Consider the following 24032-nt stretch of genomic DNA (forward strand, 5'->3'; position numbering starts at 1 on the left):
ATTCACAGCAAGCAATGGACACATCCAACACAGGGCAGAGATATAGACACAAACACACACACACTCACACCAGGGCCAATCTGCCTTGAAGCCAATTAGTTTACCACTACGTCCTTGGACTGTGGGAGGAAACCAGAGCATCTGGAGGGAATACATGATCATGGGGAGAACATACAAACTCCACACCGAAAGCACCTTATGTCTGGAATTGAAACCAGGGCCAACAACTGCGGCATCATAGTTTCATGATGGGAAAACAGATGAAGAAAAATACTGGGAAATCTTTGAGGCAGGCCTGCTTCGAACCTTAAAGTAGGATAGGGATTGAAAATACATGAACAAAGCACAATGAAGTCCTAGCTTAAATTGTATTGAGAATGGCATCAAGGCAGTGTGAAAAAAAAGGTAGAGAATTATTCAAAAATACTTGCATTGTAATTGCTTCCAAAGGTACTTCAAGGATAGAGTGTTTTCATGAGTCTGAATACTTCAGAACAAATAAATTCAACATATTTGTGAAGTGTTTTTTTCAGGGCCTTCAATGACATTATGTGAATGCCCTGCACAGACTCTCCCTCAGTTACCTAACACTAGTAACATTCAGTCCCCTGCACACCAACATCATACTACACTTCCCCTCCATTCAGCCCTGTTCACACTAACCTCACACTCCACTCTTGTTCTTCTAGAAAACTGGCAACATGAAGTGTTTGTTATCTGCTCTGCTGTGCATTTTACTCACTCTCAGTGTGGTGACAGGTAAGGCACCTGTGGTGACACTCGTTCACTGATATTCCCACCTGAGTAAAAAAGTAATTTAGAACAAATTTCTTTCATCTAAGTTTCTTGCCCTTCACAATTATTGCTTTGTGAAATACAGATGCAGCCATTCAAAATTTTTGAAAACTTTGTATTTCGCGGTATACCCCAGTGGGCATGTCGCATCAAAACGCAGTATCACGCAGTGTATAGCATCATTTGACATCATGCTGGAAAGTATGCGGAATCACCTTGTAAAACCGCCAGGAGGAGCCAATAAAGCTTAACCTCTCATGTACAGCATTTGAGCTTTTAAATTTAAACTGTATTACAGCATGTTAATCATCAGTCATTAAAAAGTTGGTATATTTTATGAAAGCAAGATTGCTCAGTTGGACAAAAGTACACAACCTACCTTTATCAGAAATATTTATGCATCAAAGCCTTTACCGAAGATATTACTAATAGTATTAATACTGAATGACTTTGGACAAGCTGTAAACTCAAAGTATTACGCTGGTCCACATTCTTTCTAACCGTCATTTTAAACGAAAATACTTTTGGTTTTTTCTTTGACAAACACCACAGCATTTCGTGGATCTAACTAACGAGGACAGGACATTAGCTAGCCAATACGATAAAGCAATGACTTTTTTTGTTCATTTCTTTAGCACATTTGTACAAGCACTTGGAATCTGTCCAAGCCCTACTTTGTCAGGCATTTTCTTTTACTGCAAAGGACATAAAAACTCACTTGCTTTTAACAGAGCGTTTCATAATTTCTAACTACGAAAATTATTTAAACTTATCATTCAACCAGAGCTCAAAATATCACAAGGATCCTCAAGAGCACATCAAAGACTGTATTAAAAGACACTTGTATCACATACATGAGAATCCAGGCTTTTTTATCAATGCTTTCTTTTCCATATACCAGATGTTATGGAACCACTTCAGAAGGGTGTCAGCCAGTCAGATTCCAGGAATCGGTACTTCGGTAAAAAATACACACCGGTATTCCATTTCTCCCTAAACATTTTAAGCATCGAAGTCTTTAACTAACATGTGAAATAGCGTGTAAAAAAGTGATAGTTTTAAGCTTTTCTGCTAATATAATATGGAATCTAAAGAAATTAATAACGATATGATTATATTGGTGAACTGCGACAGGGCTGTGTAGGGCTGTTTCGTCTCACAATCAGACAAATGCAACATAAATTGGGCTGTGTAGTCTTCTAAGTATCTTAATAAACTTTCAGCATACAGATGCAGCCATTCAAAATGCGCGGGCGATACCGCATTATTTTGCGGTGCGCTTTACGTGGTCTACCGCGAGTTAACGTATATTCTCCTATAATACCGCAATTAAAATAATAGTATCCGGAATTTCCGCAAGGTGGAGCTAATAAAGCTCAACCTCTCATGTTTGAGCTGTCATCATCAAAGTCTTTAACAAAGATATTACTAGTAGCATTGTAGCGTTTACAGGTTCTTTTCAGAACAAAGGACGAGTGGAGACACGATTAACAAACAAGCATTAGCTTTATTTGTTAACAACCACACAAAAACCAAACACAGGATCTACACGCACATGAGGAGACTGACGGAACACGTACACATCTTTAGGGTGGTAATTACCTAACAACACGCTATACTTTTACAAGACACACAGGGCAATCGAACTACTAGGACATTATTTACACAGGTAGGGTCAGCCGCTGGTCATCGTGTTGACCCTCAGACTCTCCCCGGCTACCACTCCCAGCATGCCCAGTGGTACTACGAGCACCTAGGGGCGCTTCCTCCTTACCACCAGGCGAGGGTGTTACAGTATTAATAATGAATGACCTTGGACAAGCTGTTAACAAAGTATTGCCTTTGTCCACGTTCTTTTTTTCATTGACCGTCTTTGTAAAAGTAACACCACAGCATTTTGCAATCACTCATTTGTTTCCAATCATGCAAAGTACAGTAATTTTTTAGAATTGATTCACCATGCCTTTCACATGCTCATAAAAGACATTGATTTAGGAACATAAACATATTACCGTATGCAAACTGTACTGTATACAGTATGTATATGTATATTTAATGTCTTAACTGTGCCCATTTATAAGTATTGAATATTTATATGGAATTTTACCACTGAAGGGAAATCTTAGTACCTGAGCATAAAAAGAATAGGAGCATACTGTAACGCGTGTGAAGGCCATAAACGATATTAATTTTGAAACTTAAACATACAGTATATGGCTGGTCTCGGTACTTTAAAGAAAACATACACACCAGTATTCCAATTCTTCCTAAACATTAAGCATCGAAGTCTTTAACTAACGTGATACTTGAGTCAACAAGCATACTTTTAGAATTTGATTAAAAGGGAATATAATATGGAATCGTGTATCTAAAGAAATTAATAATGATATAATTATATTCATGTACTGCAACACAAGAATAGTACACGCTGTACATTGTCTGTTGATAATGTTTCTGTAGTGCTTTTTCAGCACTCTGCGTATGGCCTTGCTGGTGGGGCTATGGGTTAGGTTCCTGACTCCCACCTCACATGGTCTGTGATCAAATCCCACTGGATTTTTTTTTAACAAACATTTCTTTGAAAAAATGAAATGTTTCCTGAGTCAGAGATTAATTAAAACCTCACTCGCACCAAACAAATTTATATTTCTAAATATCACAACATGATCGAATTTAAGTCATTTTAATAACAATGAATAGTCACCTAGGCGTTACAATATAAACATTTATATTGATTTAAATCGCGTTTAAATCGCCTTTATTTAAAACCCATAAATAAAGCTGATACTGTTTAGACTTTTAATTATTTAAAACTGTATTACAGCAGCACAATGCACAATGCAACGTAAATCGCTATCTTTGTCTTCTGTGTAATAATGTTCACCTCTCTGTCCAGCAAATTAACAATAGTAATAATAATTAACTTTATTGTATATGGCGCCTTTAAAGGTGGCTCCTCAAAGCGCTTTACAGGTTAAAAACAATAACAACAATACCGTTAGGCTGGGCAAACGATTTTTTTTTAAGAAATACAAAATGAGATATAATGATGTGTTCCAGCTTAGACATTAACGAAGAGCATAACACGTGGGCGGCGTAGAGGTCGGCTCTGGCTTTCCCATCTACTGTATACACTGCAAGTACAACCCCCCTCTCTGCAGGAGTGCTGGCTGTGACGAATTAAACCGGTTTCACAGGTATTTTCAAAGTAGAAGGAGGCGAGATTTCTAGCGAAAGACACCTCCCCCCCCTCAAAAACCCAGTAGGTACAGTACTTACTAGTTAAGAAAGGCTAGGCTCCTCAATGAAATTGCTTTAACATGCTAATGTGTTGGTGTAACAGTCCGGGCGTGGCAAACTTCTAATGTCAACCCGACTACGGCGAAAGGAACCCTTCTTTCATTAGAAGACAATGAACACATTTTAGCCCTGAATGAATTAATAGCAAACATGGTTTACATAAAAGACATTTTTCCAAGAAAGTTTAGCCTTTGTCACTAATGAAACCACTAAATAAAGACAAAAATTTAAAAATCTTTAGATTTTTAAAATACATGACTTTGCTAAAATTTATTTGAAAATAAAAACGATTACAAACGCCAGGGGAGAGAGAGAACAGGGGAGGGGTGTTGGTTTTGCATAAGGGGCGGGGCTATGGAAATAAGGTCTGTTTGGGAATGTTCTGGCTATTTGTGAATTATCTTTGTTAAGTATAGAGTGTTGAGGTATTGATTTTGTGTAATGCTTTATGTTGAAAATTGAGGTGGATTTTGTTTATGATAAAGAGGATAAACTGGGATGGGAGGAGGGTTTGGTTTTGCATAAGGGGTGGGATTATGATAATTGGAGGAATTTGCGAGAGTATAATGGTTTGATATATTTGATTTTGTATTGTGGATGTTATCTATGTTTTTGGTTGGTATTATATTTATATGGTTGTTTTTGTTGGTTGTTATTATGGTTATTAATAATACGATCTATAGTTGAAATCTGAGCCTAAATAAAAAGAAAAAGCAAGTGATTAGGTTTATGAGCAATCTAATTACTTATTCGTTTAAAACGCTATATAAAATAAAGTTTATTATTAATTTGCTGGACAGAGCGGTGAACATTATTATGCATAAGACAAAGATAACGATCCTGATCAGTTTAGAAATCTGTGTACGCTGTAAGGTTTTTACTTCTTAAACTTTTAAAATACACATTTCGAATAGAAAGAAATCCTCTTCCTGGTACAGTACTGTATGTATAGCAAACCAGCACGTCTTTTTTCTCCAATCAGAGGGGTGTCAGATGGTGTCAGCCAATCACCATTCTGAAGCCCTACCATAATCTCTGGTATGGGGAGACCCCAGAATTCTGTCCCATAGTTTAGACAGATGATAGATACTTTTATTGATCCTGTGAGGGAAATAAAGTAAATCATTTTCATTTTAGGAAATTATTAAACACTCGGGTAAAAGCAAAGGAGATTGTCTGTTATAGTGGACATAAAAACAAGAGTTTGCTGGCATTATATCCTAGAAGACAGAGACTGGTGCCAGACCGGGAAAATGCCTGATGAACTAGGGATTGGACAGTTTCCAAGTGCTTGTACAATCGATGGAAATGTTCAAATAAATGTGCAAAAGAAATAAACAAAATAATCATTTATTTCTTTATCATATTGGCTAACTAATGTCCTCTCTTTGCTAGGTAGTGGCTGTGTTTCTGCGTTGGGTAGCAACGGGTGACTGTTCTCAGGCGGAAGATGTAAACAGCTTAATTTTCGTGTTAAATAATTTTTTTAAATTAAAATTCATTCTATACAGCAATCGCATATTTGGGTACCATTTCATAAAACTTTCATGCTTAAAATGTTTAGGGAGAAATGGAAGACTGGTGTGTATTTTTTCTTTAAACTATCAAGACCAGCCATACACAGTACAGTTTATGTACATACAGTAATGTTTATGTTCCTAAATTAATATCGTTTATGACCTTCAGATGCGTTATGCTCCTCTTCTTTTTATGCTCAGCTACTAAAATTTCCCTTTAGTGGTAAAATTCCATAAAAATATTCAAAACTAAGCGGATTAAAATGTGCACAGTAAAGACATTAAATGATTCAATCTTTTCACTACCAACCAATACGAGTGCCCCTGTCGGTCATTTTGGCCAGCCAATCACCGGTGCCCTGCGGTGGCTTGAGGGTAGGTTACTGTACCGCGGGTTTTTACCACAAATTTTGAATGGCTGCATCTGTAGCTTTCTCACCGTTTAGATTTATTTTTCTTGGGATTTTGGGATCAAACATGGAAAGATTAGATTTTAATCGTTTTTTATTTTTTAAATACACTTTAGAAAAGTTTAATCTATACTAAAAAGCTGTACACCACCTGCTATAAAGATACATATTGTAATACTTTCGGGCTCGGATAGGATGGACTCAAGAACTCAGACTTGCGGAGTTAAAGCAAGTTAAAGCCTTGATTTTATATATCACCTTTAGAAGTGGCATCTCAAAGCAATACAGATTACAAAGTAAATACCCAACACTGATTGTACCCATCTACCATGCTAATAAAGCACCTTGAATTGAATTGAATTGGGAGGAGAGGGTATCCAGTCTCTCGAAATCAAATTATTTTTCAAGCAATGCAACTAACGTCGGGCAACGTGTTTTTTTTAATCCAACATTGACAGCCACATCTTAAATCTTGTCAGTCAGCTCTTTTTTCTCTATTGAAAAAAAATCAAACAACTTGGGATAACAAGTGGTCTCAAAGTCACCGAGCTCACAGAGCTTCAACATCAGATGACAATTTCCTTAGTCCTTCCTTAGTCTTCCTGAAATTGTCAGATTATGAGTGAATAAAAGCATTTTATTAAAAACACGTTTGCGTTTGTTTGGGAGAAGCTTGAAGCTAGAATCTTGCCACGCCCGGACTCTTACACCAACACATTAGCATGTTAAAGCGATTTCATTGAGGAGCCTAGCTTTCTTATCTAGTAAGTACTGTACTTACTGGGTTTTGGAGGGGGGGAGGTGTCTTTCGCTGGAAATCTCGCCCCCTTCTACTTTGAAAATACCTGTGAAACTGGTTTAATTCGTCACAGCCAGCACTCCCGCAGAGAGGGGGGTTGTACTTGCAGTGCATCGGTATAGATGGGAAAGCCAGAGCCGAGTCAAGTCTAGCCATGTGTGAGTCTAGTCTCACAGAGCTTCAACAGCAGATGACAACTTGTGAATTCGATTAAGAATGAATAAAAGCATTTCATTAACGCGTTTGCGTTTGTCTGGGTGCTGACAAAGTAAAAAACAATTACTTTTTGACGATGAAGAACTGTGTGTGTATCTCTCTCTCTGCTGGCGTTTGTAATCGTTTTTATTTTTAAATACATTTTAGCAAAGTAATGTACCATAAAAGTATTGTGAGACATATTTGGGTTAACATGTTCAGTGTTCAGTGTGGTAATTTGTTTGGTGCGAGTGAAGTTTTATTTAAAATCTGACCCAGGGAAAAGTGTGGTGTGGACGGCTGAGGAGAGAATGCAGGCTCGCGCTGTGTCCGTTATTCTTTTTATCTTTTTGTCTTTTTGAGCCAGTGAAAGCTCTGTTGTCCTTCACATGAATGCCTGAATCATTGTACCGAACCCAGGATTTTACAGTATTTTTTCTTTAAAATACCAATAACAGCAACATACAGTTTACATAATATGTTGATGTTCCAAAATTAATATCGTTTATGACCTTTATGACCTTCGTTATGCTCTTCATTAATGTCTAAGCCGGAACACATCATTATATCTCATTTTGTATTTATTTATTTAAAAAAAAATGTGTTTGCCCAGCCTAACAGTATTGTTGTTATTGTTTTTATCCTGTAAAGCGCTTTGAGGAGCCATCTTTAAAAGCGCCATAAACAATAAAGTTCATTATTATTACTATTGTTAATTTGCTGGACAGAGAGGTGAACATTATTACGCAGAAGACAAAGATAGTGATTTACGTTTCATTGTGCATTGTGCTGCTGTAATACAGTTTTAAATAATTAAAAGTCTAAACAGTATCAGCTTTATTTTTGGGTTTTAAATAAAGGCGATTTAAACGTGATTTAAATCAATATAAATGTTTATATTGTAACGCATAGGTGACTATTCATTGTTATTAAAATGACTTTAATTCGATCATGTTGTGATATTTAGAAATATAAATTTGTTTGGTACGAGTGAGGTTTTATTTAATCTCTGACTCAGGAAACCTTTCATTTTTTCAAAGAAATGTTTGTTAAAAAAAAGTCATAGCTTCAATTGGATTCGAACACACAACATGTGATGTAGGAATCAGGAACCTAACCCACAATGCCACCAGCAAGGTCGCAGGAGGAGTGTTGAAAAAGCCCTACAAACATTATCAACAGACATCGTACAGCGTGTACTATTCTTTTGTTGCGGTACATGAATATAATTATATCGTTATTAATTTCTTTAGATACGCGATTCCATATTATATTCCCTTTTAATCAAATTCTAAAAGTATGCTTGTTGACTCTGGTATCACGTTAGTTAAAGACTTCGATGCTTAAAATGTTTAGGGAGAAATGGAATACTGGTGTGTATGTTTTCTTTAAAGTACAGAGTTAATGACCTTCACATGTGTTACAGTATGCTCCTATTCTTTTTATGCTCAGCTACTAAGATTTCCCTTCAGTGGTAAAATTCCATATAAATATTCAATACTAAAACGGGCACAGAAAAGACATTTAAATCTTTCTATGACCAAGCAACGGACCACGAGTGCCCCTGTCGGTCAACCAATCACGTACCGCGGTATTTTGCGCGAGGCCGTAGCCAATTACCTCCGCGTCTGTACCACGTGTCTGTACCGCGCACTTTGAATGGCTCCATCTGTATGTGTCTCAGTCTCTCTTCAATTTTATTGGGTAATGAAAAGTTGTTTTACAGTGTGAGGTCACATCTACTATGGCCTTTTATTCTAATGTATTTAAAAATGTATCCAATAGCAAAGTTAAAGCAAAAGTAAACTTATTTTTAATTCAAGTAATAGGTTTATTCCAAGGCTCCACAGCTGAAACGCTGTGTTTTCTTTCTTCTCTTTTCAGCGTGGAATAAACCAATTACTTGTTCCTTTGCAGCTTACGCATGCTGACGCAGCTACCCAGCTGAACTACTTATTTTTCATTCAGTTTGATTGGTAGGATAGGTACTTTACTCCAGTTTCTGTATGGCATGGCTGTCTCGTACATTTTTACAAGCAATAAATGGACTGCTGTTGGACTTCTGTACCTGTTTGTGTCACGATTGTAGTCCCTCCTCCTTAAGGGCGCTCCGGCTCTTCCTTGTTTGTCTTATTCCCCACACCTGCCCCTTGTTCCAGTCTCCTTCGTGTCCCTTTAAAAGCCAGACACAGTTGCTAATCGTGGCTCTGCATCTGATTTCCACATCGTGCGAGCCTGGGACCTGGTTGTGCCTGGCTCCGTTATGGTTTTAGCTTCCTGCTCCTGTTCCTGTTCCCCCCACCGGTCCCAACCCGGCACCTGTTTTTAGTCCCTTGTTTTTGATGGATTACCGGGCCATGGACTCTTGCTTGTTTTTTGGATTCTCCCCTGGACTTAATTGTTGGATTGTTAGCTTCGGCCACACCTTCACCAGCACTGCATGGACACGCCCCCCTTCTTTTCATCCTCGTATTCCTGCATTACTTTTTCCCCAGTGTTTCCTCACTATTTCGGATTGTGTCATCCGCATAGGGTCCGGAAAGAACTGTTTGTTACAGTTTGTACATAAGAAACTGATATTTAAATGCAAAATGATTACATCCACACAGAAAGTGGTCTTGTTGGTTGGATGCTTCACCTGAAAGATGATATCAGCTGACAAGTCTACCGTTTCAGGAACCTATGACTGCCAGTGCACGTGTCCAACAGGCTGGATGAAGTTTAATGGCTTCTGCTACAAGTTCTTTACAGAAAGAATGACATGGGCTGATGCAAGAGTAAATATTGTCCAAGTTCCAGGCATTTTCAGATTTTGTTTTTGTTTACTGTGATTATTCATGTAGACTACTGATAGGTGTCTAGAGCTGATTTGTAATGGAGTCAATCACAGTGATCTGCGAAAAGACTATAAGGCTACAGATTACCTGCTGGGGCTGAAACGTTATGGGTGCATTATAGGTTATTAGAACTGAGTTGTGAATTAAAGAAACATATAAAATAAAGGATTATCTGAGATGTCTTATTTTAGAAAAATTTCTTAATTTACATTCCCTAAACAAATGTGTTGTTAAAAATGTTTAGACTTATTTGAAGAAGATATTCAGTAGGTATACAGTCAGTTCATAGGCCTAGCTCTATTCACAGGCACTGATGCGCAGATGACATTAGCAAGTTAAAGATCAGAGTTCGGTTTAGTAATAACCACCAACAGCAGTTATGGTCAGGCGGCCATTATTAAACATATGCCATCCAGACAACTCATTGTCTCACAGCAGTCCTTGCAAAAACAGTAAATATAAGTCTGGCCATATAATTTGTAATACTGTGTGTGGATATACTAGTGTGTCATAATAAACTACAAGCTATACTAAACACAAAATAAGTGTCTTATGTTTATCCACTCTCAGTACTTCTGATGGTATAACTGTGTCTTTGTTTCTGTCCTCTAAGCACCACTGCCATCAGCTGAGGTCACTTCTGCCCTCAGTGCCTGATGAGCATGTTAACACCTTCCTGTTGAACCTGATCAGAAGTGAGGACAACAGGGAGCACTCAGTCTGGCTGGGAGGCACGGACTGCAGAAAGGTTCAGAAGTACTCAAGGTTATCTCTTAGGCCCAGTGTTTTTCCTGCTTTAAGTACATTGTCTGGATTCTGTTATAGGAAATATAATAGATCCATCCAATATACACATGATACAAAAATGCAAACACAATGTGGATTTGGCAGGCATGAAAAATAAAATGTAACGTTGTCAAGTATAAAGTGATATCTATGGGTGATAGGAACATATACTGCTCACATTTCATTGGGTGATATCGAGCTGCAGACAGCTACACAAGAAAGGGATTTTGGTTTAGGTTCAATTCAGGACACTCTTTCTCACTGTGTAGAAAAAGCAGGACACAGGGTCATAGTTTGGACAGAAAAAAGGAAACATTCTTTAATGCAAATAGCTGTAGTTATCTGAAACAGAGAAGTGGATGAGGTTCAAACTCACTAATATGAAAAGACTGGATGAAATTTAAGTTTTACTTTGATACCTTTAAATGAGCAAGATCTATCAATCCATCCATCCATTCACTGAACTTTGAAAAAGTATTCACCTTTATTTTATAGTGTATCTATATATTGTTAACGTTAATATTTTTAATTGAAACTTGAATGTTAAAAGTCATCAGTTTTAATTGTGTCTCACATCTTGTTCAATAGGAAGGGATGTGGACCTGGGCTGATGGGACCCCATGGAACTATACACTCTGGGCCACTGGAGAGCCCAAGAACTACCAACAGGAACACTGCCTGCAACTCAACTGGAAAGGTAACAAACCAGCATGTAATATTTTACATTGTTTTTGTTAGATACATATTTAGCTTGTTTCTGCTTCAATTACAAATAAATATTCCAAACTATAATCAAAGATTCCTGCAGGGTGTCTGTAGCTACAAAGCACAATTTTTTATGGGCAACTTACTTTTGTCCTGCAGTTAAGATATAGGATTCCTGAAGGATATCCATAGACAGAAAACCAGAACCCTAACCCTCAATTTTCAGGACAGATATTTCAGACAATGAAGAGAAGCATTAATTTCACATTATTGTGTGTGTAATACAGAGAACAGTTGATACCTGATAGAATCTGCTGAAACAATATTAATAATACACCTTCAAGTAATGGTGATCAAATTGCCTTTTCATTTAGTCTGTATATGATTTTTGAACTATCATGCTGGTAAAAACTCTGTGATGCTGTAACCAGAAAACCATTGATCATTGATTTTTGTGAATACTTTCTCAAATGCTTCAGTGAGCAAAACTTTATTTAACTCTGTCCCCCTGTTTCACGTATTGCCAGTGAGAGCGTCTCTCTACCACACTTAACATTCTGGTACACTGTTTCATACTCTTACACATTACCACACTGCTACTCACAATCTCACACAAACACACAGAGCGGATGGCCTGGAGAGCCCTGATCACTCACAAATAGGACACCATTCCTTTAAATCTTTCTTTCCTTCCACAATTCCCTGTGGAACTGTCATTCTCACCCTTCCCTTCGGAGACATCTAATGTTATGCTATTCCTTTCCAATCTCCTCCAAGACTGTCATTCTTATTTTATTCCCTTATCTGGATATTCATAGCTGCATCTCTAGTTTCATCTCTCTATCTGTCTCTCATAACGCAGCTGTCCTCTTTACACGCTCACACGAGCAGCATCTCACACCCACTGCTAATGTGCAGATAAGTAGTGATGTGTTTTCTCATTCTGTGCTTTGACTCCGCATAAATCAAGCTGATTTGTTAGTCTATAAACTCCACATGACTGTGCCAGATCTTCCTTTCTTTGACAGGAGACCTAATCTTTTGTCCACAGTGTTCTGTTACTAGAAAAAGATACAGTATGGGAATTGGATGAACCAGTTAGAAAATGGATGAATGGATAAACACATACAGTACACTCTGATCTTTGACTGGAGTAAAAACAGAAACAGGCATTACAATTCACCTAACACTATCATGGATCTAATCTCATATAATTGTCTGTGACAGGATTTGTGTACAGGAAAACGTGCCTCACTGCTCCAAACAATATCAATAAGAGCTGCTCTGCTTTATCAAGATCTGCAGAGAGACACAGAGTACAAAGTGTCACGGGGGTCTGTATGTATCCAGACCTTTAACATACAAGATAATGTAATATCTTGCAAATGATAATGTTGCTGATATCTTTTCTTATCACTTAAATTTGTGAGATTTAACCCAGAAAAAACATAAAGTGTTAAAAAGGATGATGCATCAAAATTGCAATGATTAATATTTTCATCCAAATTTCTGTAAAACATGTGTATTAATGAGACCCCAATCACCTGCTGTAAAACACAGAACTAAGAGCTCAGAGCCTTTCTTTCATTGAAGGAGTCTGCAGTGCTCACAGGAGGCCCTCAGCTCATGTGAAAAGAGAGATGAGACTTACAGAATCACTGCAGTTCTGCGATCATACATCTATGTCTCATCTTTGGCTGAGGGTGTCCCAGCCTTCCTCCCCCCTACCCACATTTCTATCAGTATAATTTCCCCATATACCCCCTCTCACAAGATGGGGCCCTGAGAAGACACCTCATCACATCACCGATGTACACTGTGTCCCCACTCTTAACACTGAGGGGCCTCATCACCTGGATACTATAGTATGTCATATTTGAAACAAAATAAGCATTTATGGAAAATTGACCTTTAGTTCCATGCACATCTAAAAACTGTGGTGTTAAAAGTGTACAGTGTAATTACATGCAGTTCATGAACTTATATTGTCAATATATATTTTTTTCAACATAAAAGTATTCAAATTTATAAGTACAAAGTTGTTATTTTTAGCAGATTAAACAGCACTAATACACAGTGTGATAAAAACAGAATAAATTCTAACTGATGCAGCCCATAGTGTTTAAAGCTCATCATCTGTGACATGTTTTGTATACAGGAAAGTGCTTTGCATACCTGTGCCACCTCACTGCCCCGAATTCTTTAAGACTCAGTGTTGATCAGTCATGAGTAGGACGTTCAGAGCCACTGACACACACAGCACAATGATGCCCCTGATTCTACTGCTGGGAACACTGGTGCTCTTTGCTCAAGGTAAGAGGATTTTTATTATTGTTTCTAAGGTCATATTTTAATTTTACAAATGTGAAAGAAGATACATTTACAGTCCAAATATCTTAGTACATTATGGAAAATTGTACACTATTCTACAGCATATTAATATAAACATAACTTCAAACCAAGTCTTACATCAAATATTCTTTTTTATACTTGTTTTTCAGACTCCATTGGGCAGATCAATGTGACTCAGTCTCCTAAAGCTGTGTCTGCTCTCCCAGGACAGACTGCCACTATCAACTGTAAAACTAGTGAATCTGTTACTGATAGTGATGGAGATGACCTAATTTACTGGTTTCAACAGAAACCTGGAGAAGCTCCTAAACACCTCATCTACTGGGCAAATCGTCGTCAGTCTGGAATCCCCGAACGTTTCAGTGGCAGTGGATCTGGGACTGACTTTACTTTGACTGTCAGTGGAGTCCTGGCTGAAGATGCAGGAGACTATTATTGTCTCGGTTATAAAAGCAATCAGTTCACACAGTGATACAGATCTGTACAAAAACCCCCCTCAGCTCTATAGGTGTCCCTCTGGTTTATAAACAGGAACCACTGGGGACTGAAGCTGAGAACATTTGTTTTGACAGTGGAACAGAGAACTGATGAACATGAAAATGTAAATTTGCTCAAATAGTGCTGTTTTCCCAGTGAATTTTTTTGGAACATGGTGTGATAGGCTGGGTACATAATTGTCTAAAAAACATTCAAGGCATTATGGAATGCACAGAAAACTGACTAAGTGTGGCCTTTTTCTTGCAGTCACATAAGCTTTGAATTAAGGCCTTTTTAAACGTGACCTGATCAGGATTTGTTCCACCTGGACCTCGTTGGGTAAAAGTGCAACAAACAAACTTTAGTGTAATAGGCAAGTTGCAATGCCTCACTGCACAAGTTGTATTGCTGGTTAGAGGGCTTAAAACAAATTGACAACTTTTTGTGAAAGTATATAAGCTATAACTATAGTATTCTCATTCCAGAAAATGTTGTATTTCTTTTTTCCATCAGTATATATATATACTATGACATTCTTGCTTGTAAGGCATGTTTTAGTTATATCAATAAATTGTATATTTTGTATTAAGAATCCATTTATGCTACTGTAAATTATGATGTTGAATCGTTCCTAAAAGTTGTCAAACATTCTCACAATTTACTGTTAAACTTCCTGATTAATACAGCAAATTAAAACCCCAAACCTCCTACACCTGATAATGGATTGAATATATACTTTTTGCAATTTTAACATAATTTGTAACAATTGTAGCGGCAATGCTTGTTAATAAGACAGAATTAAGTGTTGTGGTGCTTTCCCAAATGAGGCCCCATCTCTCTCTTCATCTCTGTGGTGCAGCCACAGAGAAGCTATTCATGCAGGCTGATTTAAAGATGTTTAAAAGGGACAGCTCCCAAATTGGGATGCACTTAGCTAAGCCTGGCTATCATGATCAATGGTCATCCATTGGCGCCTATCTGTCTAGGGAGTGCCAGATGGACATCTGGACTGCATTCCTAAGTGTCAGGAGTAAGTGACTCATATCTCACCTTGATCAACCAATCAGGGACTGGTAGGGCTGAGTAACCCACGTGGGACTCTGATGCCCATGGAACTTTCAGCCAACGAACGAGCTAAAAACAGGCAACACAGAGGGCCTGGGAGACTATTCTGTGGACTTTTCTAAAGGGAATTCAAAGGAGAATTCCAGGGCAGGACAGCCCAGGAGCAGAAGGCAGGACATTCTCGCAGAGTGCCTCCTGACCATCCTGAGACTCAGCCCGGACAACCACGGAACGGCCAGTGTGTCCAAGTGCCAGAACTTTCCTTTGTTCTAAGAGTGTAGAGCGGAGGTTGCCAGAGAGTAACCAGAGGATCCACCCGAGGTTAGCATCAGCAGCAAGCCTCGTGAACAGGTCAGAACTGTGGACAGCTGAATCACTATTCAGAACTAGCTCTTCATCAGGAACGAACCGGTCTTCTTCCTGACTTGCTGGGACCCACAGTCATCTTTTCTCCTGTGCACAAACTTTGCTAGTTAAAGCCAACACTAACTAGCCGGCCAGTGAGCATCAGCAGCGCACCGTCGCAAGCCGCACAGCCTGGCACGGAGCCAGAGAGCCTGCAGGAGATCTGAATCCCCAAAGATTGGATGAGTATTCAACTTCACTGCATTACTGCTTGAGAATTCAATTGTTATCCCAACCAGTTGATATCAATTTAATTCCTAAGAGTTATGTACTTGTTTTGAGTATGTAATGTAGAAGTTCTAACCAAGTTCATTTACGAAACGGTCTAAATGAATGATATACTGAACGTATGTCCTCGTAACTGACTGAATATATACGTTTTGTATTCTGATAACCCTCTCGATAAGATCTGTTAGGTTTATATGCATATTTTATGTATTAATAAATGTATCCTCGTGTATTAGTACCTGTGTGTGTGTGTTGTTTGAGTTATATCGCATGGTTGGATTCTAAGGCCATCAAAAGAATCATTTTGTGATTTACTGCTACAATTAATAATTGTCCAAGTAAATGCCCAAACTCTACAGAACTGGTGCCTTCAAAGAGCACACTACACAATTATAACAACAATGTTTAGTAATAAACTACTGAATCTTGTGATTAGCTAGTAAACCATCATTCCACTTGATCACCAGAGTAAAAACAGAATTTATTGTTACATTTTCCATTTGTCACCTAAATGAACCCATCACTACACATTATATTCAAGCAAACACTGCATTCTTGTTAGTCTTAAACACATAAACAAACTATATCCGTGCTGAATTGAAGACAACACCCAGGACACTGTGAGACAGAAAATAATCAGATTTTAATCTGACATCTAATTCACACAGCAGAATCAGTAACTCACTGATTGTATTCTTCACTCATATTGGCTTTGTCATTTACTATGAAAATATGTGAATATATTGACATAAATAATCATTAAGTAATATCACAGTTCTTAATCAAGTTCTTAAACCAGACTTTGCTACCTTTAAGTTTGTGTTTTTATTTTTTAGCAAACTTTACTAACATTCTGCAATTTGGGGTTGCACTGTTTCAGAAGGAAACTTCCTTTCAGAGTAACTAACACACACAGCACAATGATGCCACTGATTCTACCTTTGTGGACACTGGGGCTCTTTGTTGAAGGTGTTGAAGGTCTGTATCATCTGTACAACCAGCCAGTCAGTTGGGAATTTCCTAGTTGGTGCATCCAAAAACCTCGCCAGGCTCTACGGTTTCTGATTTATTGGACAGCAAACTATCAGTCTGGGGCTGCTTTACAGTGACAATTATTGATGTCCAGACTGAAAATATAGGAGAGTATTTCTCTCAGCACAGTAACATCTTTCTTCAAATGCAGTTATACACATCTGTACTTCCTTTTGCTCTACAGAAGCTGTTCTGGTTTGTAAACAGTGAACTCAGGGGACTGGGGCTGAGAACAGCTGCACAGCTGCTATAGATGAACTGAATACTTTTTGGTTAGGAAACATGAGTCAATACCAGGGCTTCATAGCTATGTTCTGTTAAAGTAATGTGTTTATTCTTTAGGACTCTATCTCATATATTTAGAAATTCTATTTAAATAAATTGTTAATATTCTCACAGTTACTCTGATGGAGTAAAATGAGTAAATCAAAAACTTTACATGTTTGTTACTTTTGAATTTTAGTTATATTTAGAATTGTATATCTTTCTAAGAACAGACCTAAAGCTCTCAATGACTTGAGACCAATAGCTCTGTCCCCATTAAGTTCATATTCTGGCTGCTGTAGAGTCAGATCTTAACTCCCTCCAGTTTGACTACCATCCTGCTAAAATGTTTCTACTAGATGATCTTTATAAACATTTAGAGTGGAAAACTTCTTCGGGCAGACTTCTCATAGCTGACTTTTCAGCAGCCTTTAATAAAATACAGCCTCATGCCTCACACTTGAAAAACTTATCACATATTTCAAATTAGATCATCAATTTATCAAGTGGATCATTAGTTTTCTTATAGAACACAAAAAGTTCTTATTAATGGGTTGTCATCTGTTTGTTCTTCTACTGCTTCACCCCAAGTCTGAATTCTTTCTCCCTCCTTTACATTAAACATACTGATGACTGTTGGAGCAAATGTGTAAATCAATATCAGTGTATTAGTCTCTCTCCTCTCAGAGCCTGGACAAACACACACACCCATTCTGGATGAATTTGTCAACTTGTGGTGAATGTGTAAAAAACAAAAGAAATGATTGTTGATTAAAAAAAAACAAAGCAATATCATTCCCACAACAATCAATGATAAATCTGTTGGTATAGTTCAAAGTTACAAATATCTGGACACTGTGCTTGTAGATAAAATTAAGTTCACTGAGAACAATAATGTCACTGTGAATAAATCCCAGAGCCACTTATATGGTTTAAGAAAAATTAATTTTTTTTGGTGTCCAAATTTTTTTTTCTTCTCTAGTTAACTTTTTATTTTATCTGTTGGTTCACTTCACTCAGTCAAAAATAGAAAAGCCACCTTCAAAATGTGTAAACCTCAGCTATTTTAGGATAGAAGGATCTGACCCAAGCTCAGTCTGTTTACCTAGGACACTCTATCTTTATGAAGTGTACGGCCAGTCAGTGGGTTAGCAAAGAGATTAGCTAGTACCTGCATAAACCAAGTCAGATTCCACAGACACAGAGCTCAAGAGACTCTAAAGATAATGAGAGCTGCAGTAAGGGTGTTAGCTGCAGCTGACCTAAAGGTAAACACATAGTTAAAAAGTGAGGGATGTTTTTAAGGCAAGACTTAAGTATGAATGGATTTGTTTACTTAATAAAGTCTCCCTGCGGTCTATGTATGTCCTAATGCCCCAGTATAGTGATGGGGACACAGTATTCTGTAAAAAGGCCCGTCCTTTGGATGAGACGTAAAACCGAGATCCTGACTCTCTGTGGTCATTAAAAATCCCAGGGCGTTTCTCTAAAAGAGTAGGGGTGTAACCCCAGCATCCTGGCCAAATTTCCCATTGGCCCTTACCAATCATGGCCTCCTAATAATCCCCATCTATGAATTGGCTTCATTACTCTATTCTTATCCCCACTAATAGCTTATGTGTGGTGAGCGCTCTGGCGCACTATGGCTTCCATCGCATCATCCAGGTGTGGCTACACATTGGTGATGGTGGAGGAGAGTCCAACAATCAATTCTTTGAATGGAGTTTCCAGAAAAGCACTATATAAGTGCAATCAATAATAATAATAATAATAATAATAATAATAATAATAATAATAATAATAATAATAATAATTTAGTATGGATCCACATTCAAAGTTGAGTACTTGCTAATAGAGTTCTATCTCTGGACCATTGTGTGTGCTCATTTGCAGTGAAAAAACCTGATAAAGTTGGAGACCAATGATATCATTCCAAGTATGATACTAAGGATTAAGCTATTTTTCTATGAAGCAGAAACTGAGGGGGGATGTGATTGAGAATATTTGAATAACATTACTAGGACAAGTAAACTAATCTGATGGACAATATTAATATATTGTTGTTATTTTGTTTCTGGCATACATATACAGCTAAATGCTAAAATACTCTGGATTAAAGCATGTAACTACCTGTGAGACATTCTATTTCAATGTCCCAGCTAACAAGTGTACAGTAGGTGCTGTGGGTTTGAATTTGATAATGTGGTTTATCACAGCAGTTGATATTTTCATTGATACAGATGCAGCCATTCAAAATGAGCAGGCGATACCACATTATTTTGTGGTGCGCTTTACGCAGTCTACCGCGAGTTACTGTAAATTCTCCTATAGTACGTCAAGTAAAATAATAGTATCCGGAATTTCCGCAAGGTGGGGCTAATAAAGCTAAACCTCTCATGTTTGAGCTGTCGCCATCAAAGTCTTTAATGAAGATATTACTAATAGTATTAATAATGAATGACCTTGGACAAGCTGTAAACTCAAAGTATTGCCCTGGTCCACATTCTTTTTTTCAGTGACCGTCTTTGTAAAAGTAACACCACAGCATTTTGCAATTACGCATTTGTTTCCAATCATGCAAAGTACAGTAATTTTTGAGAATCTCCGATTCACCATGCCTTTCACATGCTCATAAAAGAGATTGATTTATTAACACTATGAATATCAGGTCATGCCCTTTGGTCTTTTTAATGCTCCGGCTGTCTTCCAGTCCATTATGAATGATATTTTTAGGGATATTATTGGTAACTTTGTTCTGATATATCTCGACGAAATTCAGATTTTTCCACTGAACCTCAGGATCACGTCTGCCATGTCCAGGAGGTCATGTCCAGACTGATTGACAATAGGCTCTACGCGAAGCTGGTGAACTGCGTGTTTCACGTCTCCAAGATCCACTTCCTTGGTTACATTATCTCTCCTCTGGGGGTGGCAATGGACTCATCTAAGGTAGCAGCCATTAACGACTGGCCAGTCCCGCGCAATCTAAAGCAGATCCAACGTTTTCTGGGTTTTACTAATTTTTATAGGCAGTTCATTAGGAACTTTAGCCCGGTTGTTGCGCCCATCTCTGCTCTGACTCGCAACCGACCTGGCCGAGGTAAGTGGAACCCAGAGGCAGACAAGGCATTCCTACGCTTAAAGTACCTCTTCAGCACTGCTCCTCTTCTTCGTCACCCGGATCCCTCCCGGCCCTTTGTGGTGGAAGTTGATGCCTCTGCCTATGGGGTTGGTGCAGTCCTCTCCCAGCGTCAGGAAGAAGGACAGGTTCTGCATCCATGTGCCTTCTTCTCCAAGAAGCTCTCTCTTGCCGAGGTGAATTATGACGTGGGTAATCGCGAGGTCCTCGCAATCAAGCTGGCCCTTGAGGAATGGAGGCATTGGCTGGAGGGGGCTCAACATCCCTTTGTTATAATCACGGACCACAAGAACTTGGCTTACATCCAATCGGCTAAACGCCTCAACTCACGTCAAGCTCGCTGGTCTCTGTTCTTCTCACGCTTCAACTTCGTGATCACCTATACCCCTGGATCTAAAAATGGCAGGGCGGACGCACTTTCCCGACTTCACGAGCCCCCGGATCTGGATTATGCACCCGAACCGATAATTATGACTAACCGTGTCGTAGCAGCAGTTCATTGCTCGAATGAAGATCAAGTCAGGCGGGACCTGGACAAAACTGCCATCCCGCTCCGTTGTCCCATGGACAAATTATTTGTGGTGGATAATTTACGTTCGGCGGTTTTACAGTGGGGTCACGACTCACGGTTCGCAGGCCATCCTGGGGTCAAACGTACTTTGGATCTCCTGAGTAGGGACTTCTGGTGGCCTACCATGAGAGCGGATGTTGCCGACTATATTCGAGCATTTCCTACCTGTGCCAGAACCAAGACCCCGCGTGCCAGGAAAATGGGTCTCCTTCACCCCCTCCCAGTCCCCTACCGCCCTTGGTCTCACATAACGGTGGATTTCATCACGGATCTCCCCAGCAGTCAAGGCAATACGGTTATCATGGTGGTCTCCGATCGCTTTTCCAAGTCAGCCCACTTTGTTCTACTCCCAGCCTTACCCACAGCCCAGGAGATGGCAATGCTGTTCATCCAGCAGGTGTTTTGCCCAGGGATGTAGTCTCGGACAGAGGTCCCCAGTTTGTCTCAGCCTTTTGGAAAGCATTCTGTCAAGCCCTGGGCACTCATGTGTCCTTAACTTTGGGATATCACCCTGAAACCAACGGGCAGGTGGAGAGGACTAATAAAACCCTCCTTTCATTTCTTAGAGCCTTCACTTCATCTTCTCAAGATGACTGGTCATCTTTACTTCCCTGGGCAGAGTATGCACATAACTCCCTTACATCCTCCTCCACAGGACTCTCTCCCTTCCTTTGCTCCTTAGGTTACCAACCCTCCCTCATTCCTGACACCCTTCTGGTTACGACAATTCCTTCTCTGAGGCAATACATCTTGAAATTATGGAGGATCTGGAAGGTGGCTAGAACATCTCTTATCAAGTCAAGCCAGCGCCTGGCCGCTTTCGCCAACAGACGTCGTAGACCTGCCCATCGTTTCCGGAAAGGTCAGTTCGTCTGGCTGGCCACCAAGAATTCTTGGCTGGCCTATCCTCCAAGAAGCTAGGCCCTAAGTATTGTTATAACAGAATGAATAAGGTTTTTGATCCCGAGATGAATTAAAACAGATGAGTTTATTGCATGCAAGGAACAATAAAGCCGAAGTCTTGTTTCCCGCAAGAAACAACAAAACCGAAGTATTGTTCCCCGTACTGTTACAAACTTTTGGGTTATATAGTGTCTTCTTCTTCGTTTCTGACGTCACTCGGTCTGATGATAAAGAGAGGGGTTCATGGTATTTGGCCAGTTTACGATGTTCTGGACAAATGGTCAGTTTAAGATTACACCCAGGGGGGTTCCTAGCTTGCATCTGCAATCCTTATCAGTTAACCCCCTTTCCTGCCATAAACCCCAGCTTGTGACTTAGAAGTCTAAACCCCCTACAGAAAGGATTAAATTCAAACCCCCGTCTTCACATCTTTCTTCATTCCCCCCTTATAAAATATGGCATACGTCAGTGTAGCCTATTTTTATACATACAATGTCAGGGCAGATCTTTCCTTTCTTGGCGATCAGGTATGTATTGCCATGACATTGTACGTTCCACGGTTATAGCAAGATGTGATACATGTTTTTGTGCACGTGATGATTACAATTATACATATAAACAATACTATTCCTACAAATAAACACTGTAAAAAGGTTCCAACGAGGCCCCAAACACAGACTTTACCCAAGACCCAATTCCCCAATTTTCAGTATAATAGTCCTGATATTTCTGTCCCTCATTGTAAATGTGTTGGGCCAGATCTGAGATGTGCTCAGAATTATCAGGAATATATGTTCAGCATTCAGTGCCAATTACTGCACAAGTTCGCCCTTGGGCCGCCAGTACATAATCTAAAGCTAGTCGGTTCTGCATGGCCACTGTTCTGAGGGCTACCATCTCATCATTAACAGCCTTCAGACTAGATGAGGTAGAATTTGCTAATTCTTCTAAAGTCGAGGCCATTTGAATTAACTTCTCGACTCAGAAAGTTCATGCCGGCTTGTGGAGATATTATACCTAAATAATATTCCCAATCAGCCAATTTTCTTTGTGGTCTGTGGTTAGGTCCGAAGGGGCTGTGGGTTTGAACATGGATATGAGGAACCACATATCCTAAATAACATGAGCCAGACCACTGGGCTGGCAACCATGGGTAGGCTCGTTTTCCACAAATGAAATATGTTCTGTTTGGCGCTCCCCATGCCTCTGAAAATAAGAAGTGTGCCGATCCCATCCTGGAATTTGGAAGGTAGAGGTGGATATATTTGCAGCGATGGTAAGGTTGCAACGACTCCATCCAACCAAGTGCAGACCATTAGCGTGCTGAAAACATATGTTTCCCTCACATTCCTTATTTAGAGTCAGGTATGGTGGTGTATGGCTTCTGTTATATTTAGGAGCGTAAGAGCCTGTGAAACTCGTGGGCTCTAAGCCTCGCTCCTGTAGATATTGTAATGTTGTGCAGGTTAAAGTCGTGTTATGGCATCCCCCATAGTTTGTCATATTAAAATCTCCTAAATTATCCCTCCAAATGATCATGCCTATGACTTCCTCGAGACGCCAAGGAATGGCCCCCATAGGAAGTCCTCCCTGTACATATTTGGGTAATGCGGCACACACCCAGCAGGCACTTTGGTTGGTTTTCTTAGCTGTCAGATAGGAGAGGCCTAAAAAGGAATTAATTCCATGTTCTCCTTTGTGGGAGAGATGATCATTAATCCCTGCGGAAAATAGTCCTACAGCAACAATTATCGTTATTAACAGAAATGATTTCATTCTGAGTCTGCAACTGGGGATGAGGCTCGTCGGTAGTGTGACGCGTGGATCCAGCGATCTTTTCCTTCCACTCGAACCACAGACTCGGTTGTCAACAGGATCTGGTAGGGTCCGTCCCACCTGGGCTGGAGAACCTGTGAAGGAAATTTCCTGATCCACACCCACTCTCCTGGGATGAGGTTGTGCCCGCCTTCAGGTGGTGGTCCCCACGCCTCCAGGACCTGCTCGCGGGCTCCTTGGGTGGCCTCTGTCAGCAACTTGCAATAATACAAAGGAATGGTTGATCCATCTGAGGAAACCCCAGTCTCAGCACCTGTAAGAGAGCTTGTTTCAAATTATTACAGGCGGCTTTTGCTGCGGGAACCAAGGCAATCTTGTCCTTTTACTGCACTCCCCCCTTAAGCAGATCTGTTAAGAGTTGTGCTCACCCTGTAAAAACATTGCACCCAGGCCCTGTTAAAATTTCACAATGCTAG

The 24032-nt window shown here is 39.4% G+C and overlaps 2 long non-coding RNA genes across 2 annotated transcripts; both read left to right on the forward strand.

Moving 5' to 3' along the window:
• The first annotated feature begins 648 nt into the window (after positions 1-648).
• Positions 649-11336, forward strand: LOC107076112 (uncharacterized). Its single transcript, XR_001477511.2, has 4 exons — positions 649-759; positions 9693-9793; positions 10467-10601; positions 11228-11336. It is a non-coding gene; the product is annotated as an uncharacterized lncRNA (long non-coding RNA).
• A 2237-nt stretch (positions 11337-13573) lies between these two features.
• Positions 13574-16109, forward strand: LOC138223297 (uncharacterized). The gene is made up of 2 exons (XR_011181719.1): positions 13574-13657; positions 13846-16109. It is a non-coding gene; the product is annotated as an uncharacterized lncRNA (long non-coding RNA).
• Positions 16110-24032: the final 7923 nt, after the last annotated feature.

This window comes from Lepisosteus oculatus, chromosome 16 (genome assembly GCF_040954835.1).
Source record: "Lepisosteus oculatus isolate fLepOcu1 chromosome 16, fLepOcu1.hap2, whole genome shotgun sequence".
Lineage (NCBI taxonomy): Eukaryota > Metazoa > Chordata > Actinopteri > Semionotiformes > Lepisosteidae > Lepisosteus > Lepisosteus oculatus.